This window comes from Mus pahari, chromosome 8, assembly GCF_900095145.1.
Source record: "Mus pahari chromosome 8, PAHARI_EIJ_v1.1, whole genome shotgun sequence".
Classification (NCBI taxonomy): domain Eukaryota; kingdom Metazoa; phylum Chordata; class Mammalia; order Rodentia; family Muridae; genus Mus; species Mus pahari.
Genome location: NC_034597.1, coordinates 11,647,200 through 11,657,975, shown reverse-complemented (window position 1 = coordinate 11,657,975; position 10,776 = coordinate 11,647,200). Strand labels below are relative to the sequence as shown.

At 43.4% G+C, this 10,776-nt stretch overlaps 1 long non-coding RNA gene across 1 annotated transcript in view; it reads right to left on the bottom strand.

Annotated features, from left to right (window-relative positions):
* Window positions 1-9,369: 9,369 nt before the first annotated feature.
* The window catches only part of LOC115064558, an 11,955-nt gene continuing 10,548 nt past the window's right edge, over window positions 9,370-10,776 (bottom strand). The window contains exon 3 of the long non-coding RNA XR_003844393.1: window positions 9,370-10,403. This is a non-coding gene — a long non-coding RNA (uncharacterized LOC115064558). The remainder of the gene's footprint in view (window positions 10,404-10,776) is intronic.

Here is a 10,776-nt window from a genome sequence, read left to right as displayed (position 1 = left end):
ATATGGCGAAGTATGAGTAAACCATTTCTGCTGTTTATGATGCTAAAATTGTATAGACACACTGCTGGAGCTTTGCAGATGTCCAGAGAAAAGCATGCAAATGAATTGCAGAGAGGAGAGTAGCATTTTTATAGAAATTTGTTGTTTATAGGTTGAGTTCTTTAAGACAACACATCACACTTCTGATATACAAATTATATTCAGTTGTTGACCATATTTGCAGTCTCTACACACAGTTCTGAGATGTAAAATGAATATGGAAAGATTATTTGATAAGCAAAAGCAGGAGAGTTCTCCCTTATCCCAGACAAGGCTGTGAGAGCCACAGTAGTTCCAAGGTAAGCAGCTAAATGCACTCCACAATTCTGTGCACAATCGACTCATTAAATAACTTTAATAATTCTTACAAAGAACAGAATGTTGGGGACATTTTGAACAAGAGGAGAATACTGGGAAAGTCTAAAGGAATTTAACTAAATGGTACTGTATCACTGCTGTAGCTTTGGGTATTCCCTAGTTATTCAACAAATTCCCTAGGATGAGCTGCTAAGAAAGAATGCTAGGAACCTTGTTATGATTATATCACTTTTGATTTTTATATTAAGAAAAAAATCATACATTCTATCAACGGTCAAAAGTTCCTCTTCACTAAAATATCAACCTCTACTCTTCCCACAATTACCTTGATTTTTATAAATACCCCCTACATATGTTATTTGTAAGACTTTGTATTAGGTTGGGGGACTGCTGTAACAAATTACCAGAGCCTTGGTGGCTTTAATAAATCATCACTGGTACATCATAATATTCACATTGAGGCCTGAAGAATGAAAAAGTATGAAAGAAAAGTCGGAGAAAATATGGCAGAATGGGGAGGCAGACTGAGTCTGGGGTTTTGATTTGGGAAGGCCTGGGAAACCTTTGACATAAAAGCAAAATGCCAAATAAGCCATTAAAAAGCCAGCTGTGGGCGTGAGCAGGGAAAAGTCAAGGTAGCCATAGGATTCAGGGTTTCATTGGCTTCAGAGTCTCCATAGCACTAAGGCCAGATGAAGGTGACTCCGGTTAGCGTCAGGTTCCCTTCTGTCTGCGTGTGCCTTGTTTGGTTCTCTTATCCATGGGCAGATTCTCCAATTATTAAACAAGAAAGAACAAGAAAATAGAAATGCACATAGGAGGGATCTCTCTGACGGGATACACTGGCCCCTTCCCCTCATTTTTCCTCACTCATCAGTGATGTGTGTGATTGTAAACTCCACTTCAGAAGTGCTTGAGAGGGTGTAGAGACATTTACAAAGAAGGAAGGAGGGAAATCACTGTTGTTATGGAGCAAGATGGTACTGTTCAGGCAGCTTCAGATGCCCCTTCAGAGCCTAGAGTTGATGGAAGATGCCAGGCAAATTCTGTAACTTTTTGTTACCAGGATTGAATGGAGACGCACTTTTATGAGGTTTGGGAATGCAAGTTGCATTTTCCCAATGAGCTTGACCAGAGGGAGAGATGAAGATGATGGCTTTGTCAAAGGGGATTATATATTGGCAAACCTAAGGCAATTGAAGAGGAGAGTGGGCACTGCATTCTGACAGATGACAGTGTGTGTCAAGGTTGAATGTACTGTAGGCCTCAGTGGGTGGGGACTTTGTTAAGAGACTTCATTAAAACACATGGCATTGTGGAATCAGAAGTGGAGGCTACTGAGTAAAATTCGAAGTTTGAGACTTCAGTGCAATGTAGTTTCTCATGAAGACAAAGTCTAGTTTGTGACTGTGTTGAGAAAGAAAGCACATAAAGGTGTCGGGTTATCATATTGACCAAACTGTTGCCTCTGGTCACACGTGGATGCTAATGTTACCAAGAATGGTGGCAAGATCTGAGAAAAGATCTGACTTCAAAAAGGCTATCACATTAGGAGGTGGTGGTAAGAAGCGTAAGCAGCAAAGAGGAGAGGACCAGTTTGGGGAGCTGGCATATAGCTAGTAATAAACTATGAACACCCACCCTTTTGCAGAAGGTTGTAAGGGAAATGGAATACTCAGACTGGCCACATTTTATTTGATAAAAAGATGAAGGGTGTCTGTTTAAGAGTAAAATTTTATTAATGGTGCTTAAGAAAATAAACAGACTAAAGCTAGAAGAGAAGGATTTATTAATGTCACCCAGATTTAAGCCAGGGTGACTTTTGAGAGATAATGAGGAAGAAATCACAAACTCACCACAACATACTCAACTGGTTATGGATTCTCTAGGATTTTTTTTTTTTTTTAGCAAAGTGAACTGTTTTCAGTGTGGGACTATAAAATGAAGTTATAGCCGATCTTAAACACTTGAAACATTTTGTACATACAGTAAAAACTTTTAAAATATAAAAGTAAGATATTATGCTTGCTTTAGAGATAAGTTAAGACATGTTTTAAAAGCAATTATTAGAAATTGAAGATCAGTTTACCTGCCTAATAAAATACCATGAGATGACCCCAGGATGCTGTGTGTCTTACGTTTCTCTTGCTGCAACAAAATACCCCAACAAAAGCAATTATAGGAGAGAAATTTGGTTCACAGAAGCACATGGAGGTACTAGTCCAGCAGCATGCTTGGATGTACACTAGTATAACAGTGATTTCTAATAAACTATTACAAAAGCTCAAACAGATGTACAACTACAGCTGGAAAAAATGATGTACTAGAACACCAGTAGGCAAAAATAAACTGTAGGGCAATGCACATGGATGTCTTAGTGCAGAAGCTCACTGTGATGGTTTGTATATGCTTGGCTCAGGGAGTGGCACTATTAGGAAGTGTAGCCTTGTTGGAGTTGGTGTGTCACTGTGGGTGTGGGCTTTAATACCCTTGTACTAGCTGCCTGGAAGTCAGTATTCTGCTAGCAGCCTTCAGATGAAGATGTAGAACTTTCAGCTCCTCCCACACCATGCCTGCCTAGATGCCTCCATGTTCCAGCCTTGATGATAATGGACTGAACCTCTGAATCTGTAAGCCAGTCCCAATTCAATGTTGTCCTTATAAGAGTTGCCTTGGTCATGGTGTCTATTCACAGCAGTAAAACCCTAAGACATACACACTAGTACATATTAGTATAGCCCATGGATGTATCAGTACACAAAGTAATTAGATGAAGCAGCATTCATGGATACTAGTATAGTGGTGATCACAGATTTACTGGTATAACAGCACACTTGGGTGTACTAATACAGCCATACCCATGGATATACTATTACAGAAGTGCAAACCAATGTACTACTACAGTAGATCAGTAAGTTCTAATAGACCAACATGTGTGGATATACTACTACAGCAGTGCACATGGGTGTATTAGCAGAACTGCACAAGGATCTATTACTAAAGCACAGCATGTTGATGTAATAGTGGAAGAGTAAAAAATATCTGGATTTATTAGAGAGACTTACATGCTGTGGTCCAGCTAGCCCATCAATGACCATCTACCGATGGAAAGTACAAGATCCAGTGGTTGTTTAGCTCATGAGGCTGGATGTCACAGATGGCCTTCAGTATCTACTGGGAACCTGAAAAAGTAGGCTCTATTGCCAGTGAAGAAATGAACTCAGTAGTGAGAGCTAGGCCAAACAGGCAAAGAGCAAGAGATTCCTTCCACGTTTATGCTGCCACCAGAAGGTGTGTCCCGGATTTAGGGTGAGTCTTCAAATTCGAGTAATTAAGAAAAATTCCTCACAGGTGTGCTCAATCACTTGAGTTTTAATTAATTCCAGATGTAGTCAAGTTCAAAACAAAACAAAACTAACCACCACACCACCAAACCTCAAACCAAACCCAAATCCAGTCCTAACCACAAAATCAGACCCAATCCTAACCTGTACCCTCACCCAACCTGGACCCCAACACTTACCCCAAACTCAGTTCTAACCCAAGTCCCCACCAGACCCCATCTGGAAACCAAAACCAACACCCTAAACCCAACGCCAATCCTATTTACAACCCCACCTTCTACCCCATCTGTAACCATAGCCCAACCCCAACACCAAACCTGGGCACCATAACCCAACCTCTACTCTATCCCAGACCCCAGCCCAGCCACAACACCAACCCTAGGAGTTACGACCCAACCTCCACCCTGACCCTAACTACAACAACCCGAGCCCAAGCCTAACACCAGTCCCAACTCAATTTCACATCCACAAACCCCAGCCAAGGCCTGAAGCCATCCCCAACTCCAGCCAAGATCTCACACTTGGATCCAATCTTGACCCTCTAACTCTAACCTTAACTGGAACCCCAACAACAACTCCAAACCCAACCCTAATTACAAAACCAACACTATGTCCAACCTACACCCTACTCTAACATCTAATCCAATAGCAGCCCTAAGATGAACTCCAATCTAGACAGCAAATCTAGCCTGAACCCCAAACCACAACCTAACCACACCCACCACAACCCTAAACTGAACCCAAATTCTGGGTTCACTGGCCTGGGGTCATGGGAAGGAGGTGATATAAGCTCTCTAAATATTAACCTACTTCTCACCTCTGTTTTCAGTTAAGAATGTCTTATGCAATGAGATCACCTGACAGGACAACATAAATGCAGAATCTGCCTCCATATTTGCCTCTTCTGTGGTATTATCTAAGTCACACAATGGCTGATGAGCTGGTTTTTCCATCTTGTGCAGTTAAGATGTTTCTTAGCAGCCTACACTGAAGAACAATTCATTAAAAATATCTAAGCCTGCCTTCCAATTATGGTCACAGCTCTCTGACTAGGAAGCCAATTATATTGCTCTGATAGTATTACAGCTTGAGCTCTACCACATTAATAAAGCCTTGTTCCTAAATATGGAACCAGTATGGGGTTGCCATTCCTGGCCCGGCCTCTCCATCCTGCCAACACTAGTACCCGAAATGAAAACAGTTCGTCCAGTCGTCCTTCAAATGGAAGGGTCTCATGTGCTTGCTGGAAATGAACTGAAATCACATTCAAGGACTAAGATTATATAACAGGAACAATTTCCACTATTTAGTGTTGAAGGGCTATCTTCTAAACAGCAAGCTTATCGATGACCCTAGAACATCACCTTTCCCAAATTTGACGGTACTGACCACAAGCTGTTGTAGGCATTGCTGTCAGCACACAAAGCAGGTTAGGTCCAGCTTTTATGCTCGTGGGGTCAGTCAGAGTTGCAAAACATCTAAAAAAGCAAGCCATGTGGTATGGGTTATGTCAGGATTTTTCACAAAACAGTCATTGAAAGAGAGTGGCCCTAGGGTGCACGGCGGCTAAGATCGTGTAGTGTACGGAGAAATAAGCAGAAGACCCCTGCCAGTCTCTGCCTATGAAGGGAAAGGAAAACAGCAAGCTTTCACATTAGTTAGATACGTTTGAGATTCCTTAGGAAATATTAGGTTACATAGAAATAAGGAAACAGAAGACAGGCGTCTTCCTGTGAGCTGAGACAACAGAACGACGAATGCTGAGCTGCTGATTGTAGCCTTTGCAAACTGCTTGTCCCCTTCTCTGTTTCTGGAAAGGGTCACATCTGCTTCTCTGTCACCAGCATCCACTCAGACCCCAAGTTCTGTTTGCTAAAGATAAAAACTGTCATTATTATTATTATTATTATTAATTTCTCTTGTATAACACGTCTTGACTGCAATCTCCCTCCCTCTACCCTTCCCAGTTTCCCCCAACACCTCCCCTCTTTTCCCAGATCAGTGGAATCTGGGATCTTCTGTTTCCCTTCAAAAATGAACAGGCCTATCAGGGATGTCAACATGGCGTAACAAGCTGCAGTAGGATTAGATGCAAACCCTCCCATCAAGGCTGGACAAAGGCAACCCAGTAGGAGGAAAAGGGTCCAAAAAGCAGGCAAAAGAGGCAGAGACAGCCAACACTCCCAACAAAACTCTGAGTTATACAACTATAACATACACACGGAAGACTTAGTGCGCACCTCTGTAGGATCTATGGTTGCTGCTTCAGTCTCTGTGAGCTCTTATGAGCCCTGCTTAGTTGATCATGTAGGCCATGTTCTCCTGATGCCCTCGATCCCTCCTCGTCTGCTAGGGTTCCCTGAGCTCTGCCTAATGTTTAGAGATAAAACTGCAGATATCAGCTTCTGTAAAACTTGCTTAGTCCTGGGAAATGTATCCTTTGGGGTGGGGATAAAAAAAAAATCACCCTAATATGGCCACAAAATTGTGCCAATGCCTAATGCTATATAAACCATGAAATATTTCTGATCAGCACTGGGTTTCTTTAAGCAACAGCAACTCACTGATTAAAGAATTTTTCCTTTAATTCCTTTAATTCTCATTCAAGAAGGTTGAAGCCTGACCTCAGAGCCTTTGCCCAGCACGTCAACACATTTGAATAGAGAGCAATTAGAGGGCAGGACAAAGGAAACTCCTGGGTCCTCTTGAACAATGACAACAGACACAAGATACTGGCTACAGTGAATCCTGTCCCCATTAGTTTCTCTCTGTGTCCCACACACTCCGGTGGAGAGTGGGGGCTGACGACCCGTGCTGATTCCTCTTGTCCTATAGCAGGCGGCTTGGACCATGCTTGACTGCAGATCTGGGAGCTCGCCTATTTTCCTCTGCTCATGAAGACCACAATCTCGTCACATCTGTGTGCTTACGAGGTGCTGATGGCTTAAACACCTTATCTTCATTCAAATGTCTTAACTACTCTAGGAAATGGTTGTAACTCGTGGCCATTTTACAGACGAAGAAATAAAGCGCATGCAGGAGCCAAGCAGCTATCAGATTTGCACAGCTGGTATACAGTGGAAGCAGCTCCTGTTGCCATAGAAACCTTTCTCAAGGCAGAGAGCCCCTCTGAACATAGCCTTCCAGGCTGAGCAGGCCTGTTTTAGAAGGAGGGCTTTAGTGACAATATGCGTTCACATTTACAATCCACAGTCACCTTAAGCCCCACTGTCTTTCTTAACATTGCTACATTGTCTTAGGTTTTAGATGTAGACCTACGCTTGTCTCTGTGCAGATCTGATCCTCTCCTCCTTGTAAGCTACTAAAGACAGGGATTACCAGAAATCTGATACGGGGCTGGGGAGCTGGCCGAGAAGGAAATGCTGACGATGCAAACTGGACCAGCTGAGCTGGAGCCCTGGAACACACATGAAGGCTGGAAGGAGAGCTCTCCTCCACAGTTCTCCCCATGCTCATCGTGGCATGTGCACCCACATACATATCATACAGTCACCCATATATCACAGCATGTACACACAGTAATACTTAAAGAATCTGCTATTGTTTAGATGAATCTTAGCATTGCTTGTGTTGTATAGCAGGTTCCTCTGATGTCAAAACCCTGGAGAGAAGCTCTTCAGGATGCAAGATGTTAAAACGGAGGTAAAATAACAAGGTGCTCTAAGGGAAGGTAAATACCTCACTCTGTAGCTTGAGGACTAAACAACACAATAGCCTCAGGAAGTCCCTACAACGAACTAGATTTGCTGGGCTCCTCTTTTTGCAAGCATATATAAGCATGGGACTGCTAAGAGACTCTCAGATGGGCTGAGTCACTTGAAAGAGCCTCACAGACTCCGACGCATAGAGCTGCCTTCAGGCTGGGCAGTGTGCTCCAGGTTTCCAGCTTCCATGACCCATGCTGGGATAGGCTTTTGTTGATGCTGCTGTCTATGAGTCATTTCTGCTTCCAAAAATAACCCATCACTCATATTCTTGTAAGTACCTTTCCCCCCCACCCCCATCCCCAAGCTCATTGGTTCACCAAACTGGACTTTGATAATATCCTTACAGCCTGTCATCACTTTTGTATCTAAGGTGAGTGGAATAGTGTCATACAATAACCAGTAAATATGTTCTCCTTTCCTATGTCCTCTTCGCTCCAGTATTCTATACGCATACTCAGTACTTGGAGCTGATTGCTTGAATTAAAGAGCGATGATACACAGAGTAATTTCATTTCAGAATTTTAGGCACAAACTCTGCATACCACTCTCATCCCTCAGACTTTACTTGGCATGTTTTATGTTACTAAATAAATAAATAAATAGAGAAAAATTAAAAAAAATAATGGCAGGGGGGCTCATTATGGAACTTCCAGATGAATTATGGAAGCTTAATAGCAATTCTGCCCCAACTTAATTATCTGACTTAATGCATTAGTGAGTGAATTAAATCCATTCCCTGCCCATTTTTAAGAAAGAGCAATGATTAAGCTACCCATGAAGAAATGCATTGGGAAAAGAAACCTTGGCAGCCACAGATTGTGACAAATAGTCAGACCAGGACTGAGTTGCCCTGTAAGCTTTCTCTATACTCACAGTTGCTCCATGGACTGGACTTGGCCACACAGGGCAGGGGCTGCTGGTTCTGCTGTCTAGGCTGCTGCTGCAGATCCTTGCCACTCTGGGCTGACTGTTCTCTGCGCCAAGACCGGAAGTGCCAGGATCCAGAAGCGTGCAGACAGAGTTGGCTGTCCTACTCTGTTTTGCATCTGGAAATGCCATTGTATGAAAAAGGGACCTTCAGTCCCAGGAGGCCCAGGCTTGAGCAGGTGAACCTGAAGTGGAACTGCTAAATCAGGAAGGTTGACCCCCAGTTGATGCTAAGCTTTGCATTAGGCAGTAGATGTGGAGTTTGGGCTCACTGGAAATAGAGGAACAATCTCAGAGCCAGAAAGCACTTACACATCCTCCCCTGAAACGTTCCTCCTGTGTCTTAGTAGAGAGGGCGCCTTATGTACCATCTCCTGATGCCCTGCTTTGGAGTCTAAACCCTAGACTTCACCTGACTCCTTTGTGTTGCACACCAGCTACGAACTTGACTCACCAAATGCAATGGATGATATTCATGAAGCACTTAACAAAAGCTTGTCATTGTCCCAGGACTTTTCATTGGCCCATTTAACTCTTTTTTTTTTTTTTAAGATTTATTTATTTATTATATGTAAGTACACTGTAGCTGACTTCAGAGACTCCAGAAGAGGGCATCAGATCTTGTTACGGATGGTTGTGAGTCACCATATGGTTGCTGGGATTTGAACTCTGGACCTTTGAAAGAGCAGTCGGTGCTCTTACCCGCTGAGCCATCTCACCAGCCCGGCCCATTTAACTCTTAAAACCTCTGGTTGCCAAATAGGGTGCGGTAACTTGTTCACACTTCCAGAGTATGTCAGTGGCAGACCAGAGAGTCAGACTTAGGTGAGGATCCATGTGATGAGAAAGTAGAATGGAGAACTGACTGAGGGAGGAAAGCCACCCCCAGTATGAGATAGAAAAGAGGTGTCAGGAGGGCTGTGTGAGAGAGAATAAATGGGAGTAAAGGATAATCACACACACACACACACACACACACACACACACACACACACACACACACATGCCAGGATGAAACCTTCAAAGCTAACATTAAAAATTAATAAAATTAAAGAAAACCTCAGGAAGTCTAGCCCTGCAGCCTTCTCCTCAAAGGCTGTAATACTCTTGTACTAAGGACAGCTCTGTGGGGAGGGCTGGGAAGAGTAAGGAAAGGGGACCTATGCTGAAGAAATGAGATGGTTCCAGCTTCCCTTATATGACTCCCTTCAAAAGACTAAGTGTCTGGGACTTGCTTTGGCCGATAGAGCCTGGCACAAGTTCACTGTGTGTGCTATGGACTTCTATTTTCTTCAGCTTTGACCGCTTTTGAGTCCAGTATTTGTAAGGCGATCCACGCTGTTCTGAAGGAGACAGAGGCCACGTGGAGAAGACCCAGAGGATGAGACACTGCATGGAGGGTGGCCCACATGGAAGGGCGCTGAAGCTTCCAGATGACAGAACAAAGACCCAGGGATGTTCGAGAAGCCTTGATGGACTCAGAGTCCAGTCCGGCTACAGTCAAAGGCAGCCACGTGAGTAACATCAACGGAGAACAGAAACCGGCCAGACATGCAGAGAATGCTGGGGAATAGGAAATCAGACTCTGAAGGCTGTAAGTTTGGAAGTGGTTTGTTACACCGTGGTTGATAGCTGACACAGATGACTGTTAAATTCCTCAGCCTTTGTAAGGAAAGGCCAGGCAATGAGGCTGGGACCAGCTGAGGAAGAGCTTCGTTAGCACACTAAGAAGTCTGGATCAGACCTGGTAAGTTCTGAAGATTTGTAAGGAGGAAGTGGATGAGATGACAGGTTTTTAGGAATGCTCCTGCAATGACAGCAAAGAGAGGAAATGTGAGCATACAGATATGAGGAAGAAAGGCATGGGGAGGCCGACTGCTGAGCTAAACAGATGCTACTGGAAGCCACTGAACAAGGAGCCAGTTGATGTAGAATCAGGCATTCAGTCTTGGAGACACAGATGTTTTCTGTCAATCTATTGCCTCTATCATTTCTTTAGAGATCATTTCATAGTCTCTCCAGCTATGAATGTTCTTCCTTCAAAGATCTAAAGAAGGAAACATGTGTCCAGTTAAGAGCCTGAGGTTCAAAATGAGAAACTAGCATTTCAGTCTATTATCTTTTACCTTCTAGTTGTGTACCTCTGGGCAAGTTCCTGAAACCACCTTGTGTGCGCGCACATGTGTGTGTGTGTGTGTGTGTGTGTGTGTGTGTGTGTGTGTGTGTATGTGTGTGTATCACAACACTTGCTTCATATGGACATTGTAAGTATAAAAAGCGATGGTATCTGGTGAGTAACTTGTGTAAATGACTACACACCCAGACGTAAGCGGTGGTATCTGGTGAGTGACTTGTGTAAATGACTACACACCCAGATGTAAGCGATGGTATCTGGTGAGTGACTTGTGTAAATGACTACA